Genomic DNA, 22,127 nt, shown 5'->3' with positions numbered 1-22,127 from the left:
TTCCTAAAAAATGTGCTTCGATTGGTAAAGATAAGCCTAGGATTGGTGCTTCGATCATTTTAGTTGGAAATCTCCATCAACTTTGAGCAATATGTAAAAGGTGCAATTATTATTATAAAGAAACAACATTTATTAGTGCTCTGATATAGCTTCTATCTTATGAGAAATTAGAGTCAATCAATCACATCTCTCTTTTGTTGCTTATTCCGTGCATATTCCCACATCTTCAGTCAGTTCTTTCTTTGTTGATTACCCCAGCTAAGTTCTGAAATCAAAATACACTTTTCTTTGATGATTTTGATTTAGATGGAGTTATGGAGATCTATTATATGTTGGGGAGTTAAGTTTCATTTTTGTTTTGTAATCTCTTTAATTCTTTGTAGCTTTCCTTAACCTTTTTGGTTCTTGTATATATCCCGAGGTTCATCCATTTTAATAAAATCATACTTAGTACTTAAAAATGGATGTACTAAAGATCTCATTGACGTATTCGAAGATTGGATGGTTCACTGGCATGACATCAAAATAATATGCCCAATGGATCTAAGCAGAAAAACTATACCTTTAGATTGCTCTTTTGATGTAATTGGGTCAAACTACTCTAGTTGCTCAAATTTTTCGTAAAACTCATTAAGTAAATGCTCTTATTTATTTCCATTGTCCACACAATCTTATTAACATTATCTTGATTTGTCAATTTGTGTAGGAAGATCAGAAGAATGAAACTTATTTTCATAATGTTGTCAGTTGTATCTCCGAGTCATTGAGGACCCAAATTATTAATAGATCTAATGATGAAGTTGCAATATGTTTTTTCAACACTGTAAGATGTCATTGCTTTCTCCAATGTAACACTCTCAAACATGTTTCTTCAACACTCGAAAATGTCATTATAATCATGTAAAACCCCGAATTTTTTATTCGTATCTCGAGAAAAAATAAATAGTGAAAAATTGAGAAAATCTTAAAAATGGGACTTAGGGTAAACCTTTAGGATTATTTTGATCATATTTAATGAAATCTGACCTCACCAGTGGATTCAAGACGGTCATAAAACATAGTTTAGCCTATAAGCATGCTCAAATGCGAGTCCGAACAGAAAAGTTGAAAAATTCTCGATTACACATGGACCAATAGCAAACTCATATATAAAGGTTGGCTGGCTACATCTTCACTTTAAGAGTTGATAATTGGATAATTTCATAGTATCCCCATTGGCGATCACTCTAGCATCCACAAAACTATACATAGAATCAAAAGTTCCTTTTATTGGAAGGGACTACGGCATGGTATTTTTCGTCATATTGTTGAATGTAATGAGTGCCAATAGAATAAGGCTTAAATGGTGGCCACTCAAAGGCTGTTACAACATTTGCCCATCCTTACTTGGGTATTGTGGTGCCCCCAAATCCTAATATGAATCCTCATGATTTTGTGCTAGAATCCAAATGCACTAAATAATACTTCACATACATTATAATAATATAAATAAACAACACAAGTTTAAATGGTGATAGATAGCAACGGAAATAATATAAATTGATAATAAAGTATGTCCACAATCTCACATAAACAACAGAGTAACAAAGTGTACTCCATGATGAAACCGAAATAATAGTTGTAGATATGTGGGCTTCGAAACCTTTGGAGAGGTTTCAACTCATCTACGTGGGTTAAGAACTCTTCAACATTCAATTAAGTATGAATGAACACTATAAAAAGGTTTTTTAAAATCTATTTTTCTTGACTTGTAGTGATTCACATATCCGAAGGATAAAGGGAAAAGTCTACCTAGAAAACTAAGGTAAGGAGATTCGATTGAGGGACAAGGAAGGTGTTAGACAACTTATCCCTCCCATCCTAAGATGGTTACCAATTCTTAACCAAAGGTGAGATGAAAAACTCATTTTTTGGATTTTGAAAATAGAGGGAATTGTCGAGAAAATTTAAGAAAAAATGACTATAGTCTAATTTTAAGAAATAAAAGAAAAGAGGTAATGAGCAAGCTAAAAATGAAAAATGTTGCTTCTTGAAATTTCTTGTGTGCTTGGGATTTTAGTGGGAATCCACTTGAATTCCACCATTTTAATCCTTTAAACTTGAAAAGCCCCAAGTATGGGAACATTGCCCTTTAGACCTAGTTTTTTTTTTTATATATTTGTTTTATTTATTTTTAATTTATTTGATTCGTTTATTTTTGGGATAGTATTATGGTCTCTCGACATCATTATTTAGCGTATTATTATGGAATATTATTTGTTATGATTTAGGGTCATTTGGTATGACCCTAAATAATGCAAGATATTGAGAGGATGGTGATATGGAAAAATGGGTGTTGATCCATTTTTATTTGGATTCTTTTTTGGATTTGTATTATCCTTTATTGGTATTCTTTAGTTCAATTTTGGATACTTTGATTTAGCATATAAATTTTTTTTATGGTTTAATCAAGGGTCATTTGGGATGACCCTAAATAATGAAATATCCAAATTGACATATGAATTGAGGATGGGATGATACTGAAATTGGCTATAAAAGTTTGGAGAGCATATTCTTAGATGTTTTTTGTGTGATCCCAATTAAAGGTCGATTTAGAAGACTCCCAAATAATCTAATGGTTTAAAGAAAAATAAAGAGATAAAATGGAATGAAGGTTGTTGGATCATAAAGCTTTTTTTTTTTAAATAAAAATTTTTTTTTATTTATTTATATTTATATTTTTTAGTTTCTTTTATTTAATTTTTTTTAGGGTACATGCATTGATCTCTGATAGTAAATTTTTAAAAAAAAATGTTTTTTTAAAAAAAATTAAAAAAAAAAGTTTTAAAAAAATGTAAAAAAAATTTAAAAAAAAAAAAGAAAATTTTTTTTCTTTATTTCAAAATTTTTTATTTTAAACAATATTTGGTTTTTCTCTTTAAAAAAAAGGGAACAAATTTTTTTTTACTTAATTCAATTTTTCTTTATTTCTTAAAAAAAACGTTTAAAAAAAATCAATTTCTTTAAATAAGAGAGAAGTTTTTTGGTGTTGCTCAACAAAATAAAATTCAATTTGTTTTCTTAAAAGAAATAATAAAAAATAATTTTTTTTTAAGAATGATCATAATTTATTATCTCGACAATTATCATTTCATTCTTAACTTAATATATTCTTCGAAATCTCAACTTGTTTAAAGTCGCCCAAAATGATATTTGATTGGATCATAAAGATAAAAAAAAAAAAAAATTATTTTGATTCATGCTATGTCGGTTTCAATGTTAAATCTGATTGAATATTCTATGATTGCCTATTTGATATGCCATGATCTGATATATCTTTATGATGTGTATGCTTTGATCTTGAATTGAATATTATGGATGTTTTTTGTATTTTGTTTAATATTTGAAATCCATATTGTGATAATCTGAGTTGGCCCATAGGCCCATTCATATGAAAATGCCCCAGGCACACCCCATCCTACTTTGCACACACCACTAGCACGTTTATTTTGTTGCATTGCACGCTTGCATGTCCCTTCTAGCCAACGTGACACTAGTGCGTGGCCCAGTCTCTTCGGAGATGCTACGTCATTCATGAAAATCACAACTCCAATCACGTATCTTAGGGTATATAAAACTAGGGTACCGTTTGATCAGGTGACTCTGAAAGGTATATTGATGCACCCATGCTGGGATGACCAGAACCTTTTGTCCTATTGTAACCCGCACAGTCACATGTCCCGATTGCCAACGTAGTACTAGTACGTGGTTGGTCCCCTTGTGGGATGCTAAATCATTTATGAAAGCTACAACCCTAGACTTGTACCTATACGGAATATCAAAAATAATCCAAGTTCACCAATTGCACTTCTTGATCAAAATCAGTGTCTAAGCAAGATCCTGCTCCGCTATACCCTACTGTACGAGGGGGATAGACTACGTCTATTCTAGACGATAGGTATTTAAGAGGACTTTTGCTCAGCATTGTGCGCCACCTCTCAACTGGGGATTAAACTGGCTGCTTTTGACTACAGAGAAGTGGGTTTGAGTTTTAGATTATACGGTATATCAAATCAAGTCATCACGTACCGTCTGATTGAGTACGTTCGAGAGGTATATAGGTGCACTTGGGCAGGGTAGCTAGATAAATTGCATTACACGTAGTAAACCTAGAGTTTAAGAACATTCCTATAGGTCACGACCCGAACCGACTATGGGCGTTCCCGGGTTGCTTTAATCAATCCAACCAACAGGTAAGTGGGCGGACCAATCCAAATCATTCAAACTAGACCAGCAATATCGATCCGACCCAATGTGTGAAATGTAAGTCAATTAGCCTTATCGACAAATGGATCAAACTGATCAACATCAAACCGATTGGACTAATTGGTACCAAATAGATGCGATCCTAAGGCCAAAATTATTTCATCTGATCAAAAGTTCTATCTCAATTAGGGACAAACCCGTGGCTAACCTTTTTCAGTTTCTTGGTCACTATAGACTTATAATGCATTTGAATTTAATATTTCCCATTGGATTTGGGCTAATTTCAAAATTTTAATCATGTGGTTAAGAGTCAAATATTCAGAATTAATGGTTAATCTTGATGTACTTCCACTCAAGTAAGAATTGCTCCTAGATGTTTTAAACCCCTATCTATGCCACTTTGGATCAGTCAAAAGAGTCATCTAGGCAAAGTACTAATGTCAAGTCCAAGAAGTCTACCCTTGCACCATAGTATTGTGTCCATCTGCCCATAAGGATCTCCCCGCTTTGTAGATAAGCATCCCTGAGTTTTCTTTTAGTTTTAATTCAATCTTCGTCAGTTATTCAGTTAGTTATTTCAGTTACGTTAGTCTTTATTTAATTTTCGAGTTTCAGAGTTAAGAGTCTATGTTTTTTTTTTCTTCCAATAAATAAAGAAACTTCTGATTATCATGCGTGTAATAACGATTTGAGCATAATATCAAATATGAGGAATGACTCAAGGTTGACAAATCAAACTTGATAAATATTGGGATTAAAGAGTGCACTCAAAAAGTGCAAATTGATACAACATTATCCTCAGGGGAACATGAGAGAATAATGAACTTACTTGAGAAATTCAACAACGTTCCTACATGTTCTCATGATGATATATTAATAGATTACATCAAAATAGATCAAAACATAAAGTCAATGGTGACTTTCAAAGTCAAAGTTTATCGATTAATAATGATACAATTGAAATCATTGACAAATGTGCTGAGACCCACAAGAAGGGATCCATTATGTTTTTCACTAGAGGGAGAAGAGTTCTAATTCACAAAAGAATATGAGATCATTTTCGAAGTTTGGAAAAGGTTGAACGAGTCAATGTCAAATACAAATAACTCAATCACATTCAATTTCATGGAAGAAGACTGAAGATTACTCATTCTCAAAAGAAAACCTGTAGACACTCCATTTTTGCACTTGCCTGATTAATCAACTCGTCAACCCGATCGCAACGGTTCCCAATGATGGATGATTATTCCAATTCTTTATTTTGTTACTAGATATGTTTCAGAAATTCGGTTAAGGTATCTCGAATTGACAAAAAGTAGAAACCGCTCTACGATAGAAAAATATAGTCCCAAAAACTTAGAAATCATCATTTTTCAGACAAAAAGAAGTTTCATGATAAAAATCACTAAAAAATGACTAAATTATCAAAATACCCCTAACCTTAAAATATCCCTAGAGCTTACGTTACGCTTAAGAAAACTCATTCAAACACATAAAACAACAAATCAAAACCAAATAAATCATTTCACCAATTTTCACAAAATTTGACAAAATTACTAAAATACCCCTCATAAAGTCCACGATCATTCCACACAAATTTTTTTATAAATGACACATACCAATATTTCCATTGAATTCCTTATGAAAAATCGATTCTAAAACATCCTAGAACATCAAAAATCGACTTGAAACACAAAAAGTCCTCTCTAGGGGCAAAATGGTAATTTTACAATTTTTATAATTAAAATTTTTGAAATTAATAAATAAAATATTAAATAATTAAACTGAAATATTAATAAAATTAATTTAAAATTTTAAACCAAAAAAATCGATCAATTAGGCTCTCAAGCAAAATTGTTGATGGTTGCCAAGATATTTATTCAAGGACCCCTCCATTTGGGGGTCCAAAGAATTAAAGATATAATAGAAAGGAGTTCTCCAAAATATTAAACTCAATCAAGTAAGACTAAATTCAAAATATTAAAGTCAATCAAGTGAGACTAAAGTCAAAATTAAAGTCAATCAAGTAAGACCAAAGTCAAGATATTAAAGTCAATCAAGTAAGACTAAAGTCAAAATCTTAAAGTCAATCAAATAGGACCAAAAGTCAAAACCCTAATAGAGTTCTAATTAAATAATAACTCTATTTAATAGAGTTCTAATTAAAATATAACTCTACCTAAAACAATTCTAATTAAAATATAACTCTAACTAAACGAATTATAATTAAACACTAATTCTATCTAAACCAACCCTTAAAAAAATCTATAAATAGGGGTCCTCACACCCTATTTTCGTATTAAATAATAAATCCTAAAAGAAATAGGTTAAAAAACTTCCTTAGCCTTCCATAAATCCTAATTTTAAAGTCCCAACTCCTTACCTAACACCTATACTTCAATTTTAGCCTGAAAAACACCTAGAAGTCCTTCAAAAGTACCCAAAAATCCATAATTTTTTTTGAAGAATCCAGATCTAAGAAAAAGATACATTGCCTCGGAGATTAAAAATTAGATCCAGAGAAAGAACGAAACAAGAAGTACGGTACAATGAGCGATTTTATCAGATCTAAGGGAATAGAATCGTTGCGTTCGAAGGTAAAATTTCTTTTATTTTTTTTCTATCTAGGTTTTTTGTTAGCAATGTAATCTTATTTGGGATAAGTAGAGACTGGCATTGGCCGGGTGGGGTTGATGCCTAACACCTTCCAACCCCGTAATGTGATCCCTGAATTCAGTTTTTTTCGTAGATTAGTTTATTTATCTTTTAGAGTCAAAGTTCAGTTCCTAGACCGTAATAACTAGGTGGCAACTCCCAAACCTCAAAGGTCAAAAGCGGATCCGCGCACCTCGAGGATCAAGGGAGCTTTCAAGACCGTACTCAACAGAACAATCAAGACATCGAGTTCCTATAATCTTGATCAAATCAATTAGCATTTCACCAAAGGAAGCCTCCTTTGGTTAAACCATTTTCTTGTATTACTAAGAAGAAGATAACCTTCTTTAGCCCCTCGCAGTCTTTAAAAAAAAATCAATAGCCTCTTCTTTCTAAACCACACCGACCAACCTTGGGAGGGAATCTTAGTATGAACTACGTTTTGACCTGATCTCAAAAGAAAAAAGAAATATTTGGGATATGTAAGCAACCCGAAAAGTTACTTCAAGCCCGGTCACGCAAAAAAATGTGTTATCTTAAGAAAAGTGTCATCTAAAATGAAATCCCCTATTGAAATGTTCAAAAAAAAAGAATGCCAAACTAAAGGCATTAGAAAAAGAATCAAAAGAATTGATAAAAAGAAAAGAATGTCAAATTAGGAACATTTAGAAAAAATTAAAATAATTGATAGAAAATAGAGAATATCAAACTAGGGGCATTTTGGAAAGTTGAGCCTTATATCTTTTCTTTCTACATCATATCCTAAGCCCACCTATTAAGTTCTCCTGAATGCTAATTGACTCGGTTAAGGTGCAGGGAACCAAGAAGTTGTTAAGTTGGTTATTCAAGATCATCAAGAAGAAAGAAAGCCCGCTAAGTCAAAAATCCAAAAGGGCGACTTTGACAAAAATTAGAGTATAACTATAAAAAAAATGGCCTGCTATGTTGAAAATCTGAAAAAAGACCTAAGCAAAAATTAAGGCATCATCAAAAAAAGAAAAACAAAGCTCGTTAGATTAAAAACCTATAGAGGCGATCTAGGAAAAAATTATGACATTATCAAATTAGGGGAAAGGTCTCATCAAAAAGAAAAATTCAGAAGGAAGCTTGTGTAGAAATTAGGAAATGCAGAACCATTCAAGTCACAACATTCGATGAAAACAATGTTGAAGTCGAAGAAACTTAGAAGTCATTTTTAACATTGTTTAGGAATATGTTTACTTGTTCAAATGTTCGCCAAAGGAAAATGTAGAATCATCGACCACTTTGAAGAGAAAGATATTTTATTCTAATAATTATCAAGATTTTAAGTTCAGCTTAAACATTTCTCAAAAGAAAATAATCAATCCCTTATTACACATATGATAATCTTAAGAGTCTTAAATTTAAGGGAATGTCAGTTCTTCTATCTGTCATACATTAGAGTCCATATTTTTCAAGTGTAATCCATTCCATCAATCTCGTAGTCAAGTTCCAGTTAAAGTCAACCTTGAAACTAGGGACATTTTCGAAAGTCATTTAATTTCAAAGTTTTATTCTTAATCACATGGTAAAAAGAAAAATCTTACTTAAAAGTCCGATGAAGTCCAATGATAATTATGCATCTAGATGCATGATGAGCCAATAAAGGCCCGATCTTTCAAACTTTGAGCTCGATTTTAAATCATATAATGAATTAATAGGTTTTTTTAAGTTCCTATAAATTTAAGCCCGAGAAACGTTACTTAGTAAATTCGAGTCCGAGAAACTAGACTCCAACTTTTTTTGAATCATAGAATGAATTAATAGGATTGTTTAAGTTCCTATAAATCTGAGCTCGAAAAACATGGCTTAGTGAGTTCAAGTTCGAGAAACGAGACTCCAACTTTTTTTGAATCATAAAATAAATTAATAGGATTGTTTAACTTCCTATAAACCTTAGTTCGAGTCCGAGAAACGATACTCCAACTATTAACATGATTATTTAAGTTCTTGTAAATCTAAGCCCGAGAAACGTGGCTTAGTAAGTTCGAGTCTGATAAACGAGACTCCAACTTTTTTTTTGAATCATAGAATGAATTAACAGGATTGTTTAAGTTCCTATAAACATTAGTTTGAGTCCGAGAAGCGACACTCCAACTATTAACATAATTGTTTAAGTTCCTATAAACTAAGACCAGGGTCGAGAAACGAGACTCCAACTTTAACAAGATTGTTTAAGTTCCTATAAATCTTAGCTAGAGTTCAAGAAACGAGACTCTAGCTTTGTTTGAATCATATAATGAATTAACAAGATTGTTTAAGTTCCTGTAAATCTTAGTTCGAATCCGAGAAACGAGACTCCAATTTTAATAGGATTGTTTAAGTTCCTGTAAACTTTAGTCAGAGTCTGAGAAACGAGACTCTAACTTTGTTTGAATCATATATTGAATTAACAGGATTGTTTAAGTTCCTACAAACCTCAGCTTAAGAAGCGTAGTTCCAGTAAGCATGAGTCCGATAAACGAGACTCAAACTCTTCGAACTTTGAAAAAAGAATTTAATGAAGTTCCTACAATATCGTATGATTGTTTTCATTGCATAAAATGCATTTCAATTTGAATCATTATTGTCAGTGAGAGAAGATCTCTAGGACCTGACACATAGAATACTCAGTAAACATCATACCATTACACACACGTGCATTTTTTGATTAGTCAAGGAGAATTTTCTAAAATTCTAGGATCTGACATCGTTAGTGAGAGTTCAAGCTCGAGGACCTAACAAACTTGTTCGGGGAGAGTTTTATCCTCAAGGATCTGAACGTCCCGACGAATTGTTAAATCAGATTGCAAAATGAACTGTCACTAGCTTTGGCATTCAGATATCGCATTATCTACCAAAATAGATTTGCTATCTAGTTTGCTTCAATTCACTGTCAAAGAGGGGCATCTGTAGACACCCCATTTTCGTACTTGCTTGATTAATCAACTCGTCAACCTGATCGCGACGATTCCCAATGATGGATATTTATTCCAATGTTTTATTTGTTACTAGATATATTTCAAAAATTCAAATGAGGTATCTCAAACTAACAAAACTGTAGAAACCACACTATATACTAGGAAAATATAACTCAAAAAATATAGAAATCATTTCTCTTGCAGATAAAAAGAAGTTTTACGATAAAAATCACTAAAAAATGACCAAATTATCAAAATACCCCTAACCTCAAAACATCCCTAGAGCCTACATTACGCTTAGGAAAACCCTTTCAAGCACATAAAATAACAAATCGAAACCAAATAAATCATTTCACCAATTTTCACAAAATTTGACAAAATTATGAAAATGTCCCTCATAAAGTTCACAACCATTACGCACAAATTTTTTTTATAAATGACACAAACCAATATTCTCATTGAATTCTTTTCGAAAAATCGATTCCAAAACATCTTGGAACATTGAAAAATGACTTAAAACGTAAAAAATCATTTTCGAGGGTAAAATGATAATTTTATAATTTTAATAATTAAAAATTTTGAAATTAATAATTAAAAAATTAATTAATGTAAAGTGAAATCATAATTAAAATTAAAGTTAATCAAGTAAGACTTATGTCAAAATCCTAAAATCTAGTCAATCAAGTGAGACTTAAGTCAAAATTCTAAAATTAAGTCAATCAAGTAAGACTTAAGTCAAAACCCAAATTTCTAGTCAATCAAGTGAGACTTAAGTTAAAACCCTAATCAATCTAATAAGATCGAAGTCAAACCCTAACCCTAATAGAATTCTAATTAAACTCTAAAACTATCTAAAAGAAACATAATTAAATTTTAAAACTATATAAAAGAAACATAATTAAACTCTAAAACTATCTAAAAGAAACATAATCTAACTCTAACTCTATCTAAAAAGCTCTTAAAAAAAATTTATAAATAGGGGTCTCTACAATGTATTTTAGTATCCAAGAGAAAATCCTATAAAAAGTAGGTTAAGGAATCTCCCCAACCTTCCTAAAATCCTAATTTTGAAGTCCTAAACCCTTACTTATTATCTAACCCTCAACTTTTGCTCAAAAAACACCCAGAAACCCTTCAAAAACACTCAGAATTCCATCAAAAATTAGGAAGCACTTAGATCTAAGGAGAAGATATTTTATCTTGGAGATCCGAAACGGATCTAGTAACGAAAACGAAGCAAGGAATCATAAGCAAGAAATCTCTCCGCCAACTCTGAGGGAACTATCGTTGTGATCATCTAGGTATTTTTCATTCTTATTTTTTATTTATTTATTTAGGTTTTTAAGCAATGTAATTTTATTGGGGAAAAGTAGAGGCGTTTGTCGGGTGGGGTTGGTACCTAATACCTTCCAACCCCGTAACGTGATCTCCAGGCCCGTATTTTCTTTCGTAGATTAATGTTATTTGCCTTTTAGAGTCAGTGTTCGATTCCTAAATCGTAATAACTAGGTGGCGACTCCCAAACCTCAAAAATCAAAAGCGGATCCCGGCACCCCGCGGATTGAAGGCGCTTTCAACCACTGATAAATAGCTACTTTGGATACTAACCAACTCGTGTGTATAAATCTTTCACTACGCAACGCTTCTAGCTAGTTGGCATTGTCTGCCCCTGAGCACTACTGATAAGCAGCTACTTTGGAGACTAGCCAGTCGACGTGTACAATTCTTTCATCACGTGGTGCTTCTAGCCAGTTGGCATTGTCAATCCTCGAGCACCATTAATAAATAATTGCTTTGGAGAATGACCAACCAACATGTGCATATTTCTCATCATGCGGTATCTTCAAAAAATTAGAATTCTTCACCCCCGAGCATGACTAACAAATATAATCGTTGTAAAGACTAATTAACAAGCATGGGTTCCAAATGTCTTAATATACACTTCCTATTATAAGTCATCATATATAAAAAGGAATATACCAAGATAATTAAGTTAAAAAAAATCTTTTTTTACTTTCTTCGTATAGTTGTCGAGAGGTGATAACGAAAACTGAAGTTGCTCATTGTCAAGATAAAAGCTACTGCACAAAAATGTGTATGTTAGATACCAGATTGAGTAATGTACGAAAAGAATCTAAGGAGCTAGAAAAATTACTAATCAAATGTTGAATCATATACCACCCTAGTATGTTAGTGAAATATCACGAGACTTCCAAGAAGTGGTGATTGAAGATGTGCTCGAAATCCAAAGCTGTTTTTTTCAAGAATTTGACACATGTAAACTCATCTTTGAGCTTAAATGATGTGTTTACCCTACAAAAAAAGTGAGAGAAGTCAAAAATAGAATAAATAAGGTAAATAAAAAATGCAATAAAAAAGGGGAGCCACAAGTTTATCAATCAAACTCAAACGTAGAGTAATGAAAAAGGTTTTCTACACTTGCTGGTTTATTTCACTACTTCACGTTGACTCTCAAAAGGTAATTCCAATTTGCGTTAGCTCCCTGAAGTAAACCAAGCTGACCACAAAAAACACCATCAATCAAAGACAACTAAGACGTTAAATTCATAACTTTGAGTGAACTAATTAATTTCCTAATGGGCAAGGAATTAGTAATGAAATCTAATCCTTATTTTTTAATATGTCATCCCCGTAAGGGTGTCTTTTTACTGACAATATTGAGTCTAATTGTGTAAAGAAATTAACAAACAAAGACAACATAGTAAACTACTTGTAGTAGATTCGTGGATGAAAGAAATACCTACCTCCCATCTAGTTATAGGGGATGATTGATCTAAGTCAGCTTGGGCCACCAATACCAAACTTAGTATACAAACCTAAGAGGTCGCGAAGGTATCGTCCACCCGTCCTCCTTCCCTAATTCTATTAAAAATTGAGCATTCCCGATTAAAATTAAATTAAATAAGGAAATGAGAGTTATGAATTTGAAACCTACTATAAAGTATTAAAAATAATCATGAAAATAAAAAAAATTAAACCTAACTAAATTAAATTAATCTAAATTAGATTTTGCAAGAATCTCTCTTCGTCTTCTTTTTCACTCCGCATTCAAGATCTGATGCTGACAAAGATAGACAAAAAATTAGGTATCAAAAAATAAAAATAAAAATAAAGAAAAAGAAAAGAAAAAAATCTTGATTTCTTCAATCCGTAAAATGGGTTACGCCAATCCCCCACAATGGCGCCAATTTATTCGTGCTCTTATATGATTTTCTTTAGAAAAATTAAACAAATAATTAGAAATCTTTTTGTTTTGGCAAGTAGGGTCGATATAGAGAGATTGAGAACTAGTTATCCAAATTAAAGAAAATTAGAGGAAAAAAATTTAAAATTAATTTTAGAAAAGAATTATGTAACTAAAAGTTAATTAAAAACTAAGAAAATTCTACAATTAAAAAAGTTTAAGGAAATTGAATCCAAAAAAAATAATCTAATTAAAATCTAATTTCTAATTTATAATTTCAAGTTCTTTTGGATAACTCAAATCAAATTCTAGCAAAAGTTCATTGATTTTGAAGATTTTGTGATAAAAATAAACTTGATTTTTAATTAATATTTTACCAATATCTCCTTCCTTTTAGAAGTGTTATCGATCAATGATCAACCATAAGGTGACTTAAACCAATCATGGAAGATAAGGAAATATCCCTAAAATTTGTTGAAGAACCAAGGTTGATTTGAAGAGAAATCTATTATACATGTAAGAACATTCATGACTTAAAAATAAAAACTAAATTCTAATTAAACTATTATGGCTTTATTAATCTCCTTAAACTGGGAGATTAGTCAGAATAATTGTAAAAATCATAAAAAACAAATTAAAATAAGCAAATTTATATTTATTGATCTTGAAGTATTCTTGATAATAATCCACTCTGTCTTCTCCAATTTACAATAAAAACAAAAATAAAATCTAAAATTACTGAAAAAAAAAATGTGATAAACATGATAAGGATCAAAAAGAGAAAAGAAAACTAAGGACTTAAGGTTTTTTTTTTATAGAAGAAATTGAGGTTGTTTTAACAACACATTTTCAACTACAAAACGTCTGAATTAGTCTTGATATCCACTTTTATTCCTTTCTTAGTTAGGTTTTCAAAACATCCAATCTTGTCCCAATCCAAGATCAGAGTCAAACTCTATGTATATAATGGTGAAACGTGACATATTAGGAGTCTTTGACTTGTCCTTCGCTTTTGACCCATTAAAAATCTAAATTGGCCTTTGTTCATGAAATAAATTTTTTTTCTCTTCTAAATCAATTTTCCAACGCATCTAACCTCGACTTAAATCAATTAGTGAGTCCAAAGTTATGAGCAAAATTGCATGACGTGATATATTAACATTCATGGAACCTTGCTTCTATTAATCTGGGACTATTTGATCTCTTAAACCGTATTTTGATCTTGACTTTTACGTTAGACCATGCTTTGACTTTGGTAGTTTTTCTATTTTTATCTTCTAGTCTTAGTTTGATGTATCTACAAAAATACAATGCATAATTGGAATCCTCAATAATTGTAAACTTCATGGAATTAACTAATAAAATATGATATGTAATGATTTAAGTGACATAAATGATTTTATAATCAAAACCGATGTTATGAATTAAAAAATATGTTTAGTGCCTAAGAAGATGACGGGAAAATATGAAATTTTCGGCACTTGTCATAATTCACTAATCAAACCATATAAAATCAAATAAAAATAACAGTATAAAACATGATTTTGCACATATAACATATGGCAATATCATCTCATTAGAAATCACAAGATCATCATTTTACATATTCTTTTTGCAATTTAATCACAATTATTTAGCCATTAAATCACCGGTGTGGCTAAACCAAATTATCCCATTCCTAGATCTTCTTCGAAGGATTTTGAAATTTTCACCCAAGAGCCAATGCCCTACTTGCTCCACATTTCATTTTTTTTCCACATCAAATAATCATCAAACATACATGTCATAATTATAGCCTAAAATATATCTTGTACAAATACATATGCATATTAATTTTTCATAATAAAAATTCTTCAAACACTTATAAAATCATCATTTAACAATTTGTTTGGTGATTAATAGATCAAAAAAAGGTACTACATCTATCTAAAAAATTTCAGCAAGTCTTTTAAACTTCGTTTTTCTTTACACCACCTTATTCTCTTCTTCACCTTTTTATAAAAGAAATCCAATGAATCCCACTTTTTCCATCTCTTTTCCCTTCTCCTTCACTATACCTCTCTCCCTAAATCTCCATCATAAATGAAAAGATTGGAGTGGAAATGATAGTTTTCAACCTTAAAGTTTCTCTCATAGAAAATTTCTTAATCTCTATTGGCTAAGAGACAATATATATATATATATATATATATATATATATATATATATATATATATATATATATATATATTTGAATTTCAAATCCTTAGATACAAAACATAGAAGGAAGAATGTAAAGTTAAATAATTTGGTTGAATATTCCCATCCCAAGGTGTTTTTAATTTTATCTCCCCCCCCCCTCTTTCTTTATTGCATTAATAAAACTTGTTTGATTGGGAAAAAAAATAGATATGTACATGGGCTGATTTTCATACATATGGATTTTTTTATGTTTATGCTCTATAAGGTTAATGTTTGTTCATTTTCTTTAAAATCTTTGATGGATACTTGTTATTTTATCAAAAATTATATTTGTTGCACATATTTATAAAAAGATAAAAGGGACATTTATGAGGTATGGGAAGGGGAGTTACAAAACCTACTTTGCACCATTCAACTCTTATTAAAAAAAATTTAAATGAGTTGAAAAACAAGTTGTTCGTTGTGACTAAAGAATTGCAAATAGTAAAAGAGAAATTGGCTTATTGGCCATAACTATTCTCATGGCAATAATCTCAATTCGAAGTTGGGACTACTTCAAAGGTATAAATTTTTGTTACTTAAATCTTATAATGTATGAATATTTATATATTTTAGATTTTTATTAGTTATCAATTTTAATCAATTCAAATATGCAACTTAATAGGTAAGACATGTTTTCTCGACTCTTGGGACTCAGGCACACAAAACAATGTCACCCTCTCCCAACTAACTCTAGAAGTGTCTTTTGAAGAACGGTTGGATGACGAAGACCTATTTTCCAAGCATGTCAGTTGATGCAGAGAATTCAGAGCCACTGTATTATAGTGTATGTGTTGAGAAGATCTTTGATAAAGATGTGGAGCTTAAAAAAAAGAATTCTCCCGCCAAGACATTTGGAAATATAAATATAGGATAAGTGATGAGTTTTAACTTAACAAAATACTCATCATTACCCAAATCTGTCAAATTTCTAAAATAATAAATTTTATTTCTATTCTATAGGGTTTGTGGCGCCCCGTCAAATGCTAACACAAAACCCCATGTCAGATCTCGAGGTACTAGGTGGCACCTCGAAATTCCGGCATGGTTTCCTCTGTTTATATTAGCATTCCAAGGCGTTCAACCTGTTTCACCTGATAAACAACATTCATAATATCCTGTATATATGTACAAAATATAATAACTAGCGGAAGTTTATATACATCTAATAACGTATGAAATATCAGATTGCGGAAGGATAAATAGAATACAGGATTATATAAAGCATTCCTCACTCTAACAAAAATCCTAACGCTTAGTATAAGGCCCATAATACTACCTTAACGAATTAACACTATTAGAGGGTATAGCCCCAATACTCACCAGGTAACGAACTCTGGTCGTCTATCTGACCTACCAGATAGTCCTCACTCATTTTCTACACCTGCATCGCCAAGCTTCAAATCTGAAACTAAAAAAAAATGGAGAAGAAAAGGGTGAGTAACAATGGTTACCCGGTAAGGAAGCAAACAATTTCTACCAATAACCTCTCTTAACATGAACGAATAAACATACTGAATCATTTTCGCATATACAAATTTTTACAAAAGAAACTACGATTAACTAGTACATATATCTAGAGATGAGCAACTAAACATTTTAAAACTGATATTACATCAATCAACAGTACTTACTATAACATTTTCTTTTTATACAAATCTAATTGATCAAATGGAAACATTAAACATGTATTTCATTTTATATATCAAAATAAGGTAACATTTACATAATACACATGGTGGACTAGTGGAATTAGAGAGTTGGTATTCACGACTAGATCAATCCTAGTCGAGACATGATATTACAATTCTTTACTGGCTTCTAGTTCCTGATTTTGTGGTCGGTCGCTGCATTTACCACGTTTGATTGACTATCTATTCGGTTTAGGCTGACCGTTTGATATGACCGTAAGCAATGGGTCTCTTTTCGATGTGTCAGAACGTTCAACTACTATAGATTGTTAGTGATCACTGACTAATCATCTTCGTCTATGCCTATCAAGCGTGCATGTGATTCCCAAATATATAATCCATTCGTATACGACCATCTTTACCTTACAAGTTCACTGGTAAAGATAGAGAGGAATGAATCTGGATTCCAGTTGTGACTCCACTCTTATACGCGTCCCATACCACGTATGAGCTTGGTGGTCCCTATCGTACATCCCAGAATAGTATACTACTCCGGATGATATGACGCACTATCTCTTCAGACAGTCACAAGTTCTTTAACAGTTCACAAAGTAGCTACAAATATATATTATTTTCATTTGAAAATAAAAGAGAAATTAATAATACAAGGTTGAGAATGGATATCCAGTTTCCTACTATGCAACTGTGGCCAATCAGCCTAAAATAAATCATATAACTCAGAGCCTCTGCCTCAACAGAATTTAAATAAACATGCAACCAATCATTATCCCTGGATATCCCTTCACTAACCTATACACAACATTACAATGTAAAATACAGACATCACCCATCGGGTATAACTCTTACATTTTACCGTTTATTCCATTTTTTCCTTTTTCCAATTTTTGTAATTCTCAATCTTTTAAATGAAATATCCACTTTTTGATATTCGTCAACTCAATATGAGTTCATTGAATATTAAATCATTTTTTCAACTATGAGATTCATATTTATCAATAATATTAAAAAAATACAAAACTTAGATCAAAACGGGGTCCAAGCGATGCACATGACCCAACTAATAAAAATAACCTAGTAAAATATCCTACCATATATAATTTGTTATAAAATGCAATTAAACATATCAAATATGAGAGTCCTTACTATCTCTAGGTGACGAAATTGAAGCACGTGTGCGAAAATCGAGGTGATCGACTTGGAAATTGAGGCGATTGACACAGAAATTGAGGCAATTGGCACAAAAATTGAAGTGATCGGACTTCGAGGTGGTTGATTTTCGAAACTGGTCCGATGGTTTCGAAGATCTCGATGCCGTCGTCTTTTTTTCCTTCTGCGACGGAGGACGGTTTGACCCCGAAACGGATGAAATTCGAGGTCGAAGTTTCGAAACTTTCGTATATATATACGGCTATTTTTTTATGATATGGGGCAAAAACGAAAAGAAAACAAAAGAAAATTGGGTGGATTTTATAGATGTCAAGGCTGCGGATGTTTCTCCCTTCTACGTTGGACATCGACGATGAACGGTTCACGACGAATTGGAGGTTAAAAATCGAAGAAAAAAATATTAAAAAAAAATAAGTCGGCTGGTTTTGATTCGTTTAAAACGAAAGTGAATAGTAAAAAAATTATAAAAAATTTATTTATATAAAATTTTTGGACAATTTCGGTATTTTGCCTATTGTTTCGTTCGACGATAACTTGACCATCCGAGTTCCAAAAGTAACGAGTGAATACTCTATTTTACATAATTTTTTGTTTCAAATCTAATGGTGTGGTCAATTTATAAAAATTCTATCTCTATAAAAAATTTACATTTTTGGCCCGATGAGTCCTTAAAATTGACGTCGTTTTCGTTTTCGACGATAATTTGACTTTTTGTACTCCAAAAAAGACAAGTAAATAGTCCATTTTCTATAATTTTTTATTTTGAATCCAATGGTATGATCAAATTTTAAAAATTCTTTCTCTAGTAAAAAGTCTTTATTTTGGCCTGGTTTGACCTAAAAATCGAAGATTTTGCCACTTTTCTGTTCGGACTAGTAGTTGAGCGTGCTTACAGGCTAAAATATGTTTTTCAATCATTTTAAATCCAATGATGAGGTCAGATTTCTTTAAAAATTATTAGAAAAAGATTCTAAAATTTTACCCTAAGTCTCACTTTCAAGATTTTCTCAAATTTTCAGTATTTATTTTTCCTCAAGATACGAATAAAAAATTCAAGATTTTACAGGGTTATTCCTTGTGTTGTAGTTTCAAATAACCTGTAATCTGCAACTACATTATCTATATAGTTCAATACAAAACACATTCATCACCTATAATATCTATATAGTTCAATACAAAAAAACATTCATCGTCGATTTATTCATATAGATCCAACTCAATCTATCAATGTTCATCTATTAATACACTACAAGACACACACACACACACACACACACACACATCTATATATATATATATATATATATATATATATCATCTAATGTATTAAAAGATGGTGTCAATATGTCATATAAATATAGTCATATGCTTAGACAACATAATTACTTGTCTTACATTTGTATCTCAGAATACCTCGTAGGAAGATTTTTTATTTTGAAGCTCAGTAGTCTTGTCAAAGATCTCCTTGGCACATACTCTATAGTAGACTAGATCCAAATCCTCTGCATCAATCAACATGCCTAGAATGTAGGTCTTGGTCATCCTAGCGTTCTTCAAAAAATACCTCCTACGTCGATTGAGAGAAAGTGATGGTGCATATTTTGCCTAGAACTAATCAATTTGGTTCAGTTATCAATTCATTATGGATTGGAGTATGAAGGAAGGTGGATGATGATTGATTTGTTTTTATTGTGCTTACTTCTTATGAGTTAGGACATAGATTAATGGATTTTATATGAAATAATTGATGTTTATTATTATTATTATTATCATTATTCATTAAATTATATGTTGCTTCCAAGCAAGTTTATAGGATATATATTGGCAACTAATAGAACCAAATCAATTTGGTTTGATTCAATTCTATGAGCAATGTGATTCAGTCCTGGTTCTTGTTTTATGGAACTGACCTAGCTGAATTTGATTTCAATTTGGCCCCAAATTGAACAAGTTGCACCCCCTAATTTCACATAGGACAACAAAAAGAAAGTTGGTTTTCAAAATATATAGTTGGTAATTTACCCTATTTTAAAACTTGTCAAATCAACTTGAAGGATGAATTGACAATTGGATCGCGAGGTGAATAGGCTTCTCTGAAAATTGATGAAACTAACTTTTCAAATCAACTTGAAATTGCACTAAGTTAATTAGCTCAGAAACTTTGACCAAGTTATTATGCATTATGTATATACTAGAGTTTTCTCGTCCTTACAACACGACTATCCTCTTCGAGGTTAAATGTGTAAAAGAGAAAAATTAGAAAGGTATTATTGAAAGGGGATTAGGAAACAAAAGACAATAAAGTTGAATGTGAATTAGATGAAAAGCAAAAGAGAGGGGTTGTGTGGATCCCACTCCTTTGTCTCGATCTTTATACCCCACAAAATTGTAGCTGGGTGGGGTCCATCATTGCGTTTCATCATATATATATGGGTCGGGCTCTAGTAACTCATGAAGAATGACTCATGAGAAAATACATGTAAACATGAATCCAATAGTCAAAATATATATGCATGCAAATAAAACAAATCTTGAGGATCACTAATACAAAAAACACTTTAGACAACACTCATGGGTTTTAAATAAATATCGATTCTGATAAAAAAAAATGGCATCTCACGTCTAATTTTCGCAGGGTGGTAAGATTTTGTGGGACTTGAGACATCAGTTTGGACAAAACCGTTGTTTAATGTTGGGTGTAATAAGTAAGTATTGGAGTGCCAATAAAAGCTATGCATTTCGATCAATTTTTACAGAATAGAGTCCTGCTTATAGTGTTTAGTTATTTACAATGACCTCCCTCACTTAGAACGCACAGACGAAACTACTATCACTTCTTTTTCTCATCTTTGAGACAAATAACACCTAACCCTAACTCACCTCTCATCTCTCTTTTCTATCTTTCACTCTTTCTCTCTTTCGACCTTCTTGATTTCTAAAACGAAGATGAACGAAGCTCTCCCTCTCGAATGAAACACTCCAACAAAATGAAACCTTAACTTAAACACTTGAACAAAGACAAATGAAGCTCTCCCTATTTGGACACTATATTTGGATTTGGAGAATTAGAGAGAAGATAAGAGAAAATATGCAAGTTTATCTCCATTTCTCTGGTTTGGATTGTTAAGTAGAGAGAAAAGAAAAAAAAAAGGGAGAGGAAAAATGCCCAGTTTTGTTTCTCTCCAAGCGTAGAGAGATTTGAAGAGAAGAGAAAGAAGTTCACATTCCAACTTTGCTCTTGACCCATTTCAAAAATTCCAAAGAGAGATAATATTGGCATGCCAACTTTTGCTATTTACACCCCAAGTAAACACACAAACTTTAATTTGATTCAGAAATCCTAAAGTTGTCAAACGAAATAGGTGAACTGAGTAGGAGGTCTAAGGTCTCTTTCTCATTCTTTTGTAATTTTTTTCAAGAAACCCTCTTTAACTCGCACACACCTTTCTCTTTTTCTTTTTCCATGAACCCTATATATTTCACACACTTTTTGCTTTTTTTACAACAGTAGGAAGGTCATCATCTTCGTCTTCAAGATTATCATTTGATAGAGAATCCATATTCTTCAAGGTCTTTATCATCAAGAAGTTAATGCTTATAAAAACCTAGATCTATTTTTTCGTAAACAAGTTCTGATTTGAACTGTGTCAAGCTTTTGTACTGATGTTATTATGTTATTTTTATGAAAATTCATCTATCATCTTTTTATTAGCCTATGATAATTCATGATTCTCAAACCCACTGCTGAAATGCGAGATAAAAACCCAGGTTTTTGTTGGTCCATGGTTTCCATTTGTGTTTCTCTCAATTTTTGTATTGGTTTTGATTAGCATTGCTTTTTATCAACTTTATTCATCAAAGAGTAGAACAAAACAAAATATATAAAAAAAAAAGTTTGTTGGGTGGTTGATGTGTGTACCCTTATATTCTGATTATTATTATTATTTTTTTTTCCTTTTCTTTGAAGCAATCTCGAGTATCAATAAGAAGAAGTAAAAAATATAAAAAAACAAGAAAAAAAGGATAAAGAACAAAACTATATACCATGATACATTGATCAAT

Source organism: Akebia trifoliata, unplaced genomic scaffold (genome assembly GCF_017979445.1).
Source record: "Akebia trifoliata isolate Shusen 1 unplaced genomic scaffold, ASM1797944v1 Contig01006, whole genome shotgun sequence".
Classification (NCBI taxonomy): Eukaryota; Viridiplantae; Streptophyta; class Magnoliopsida; order Ranunculales; family Lardizabalaceae; genus Akebia; species Akebia trifoliata.
This window is presented reverse-complemented; position numbering follows the sequence as displayed.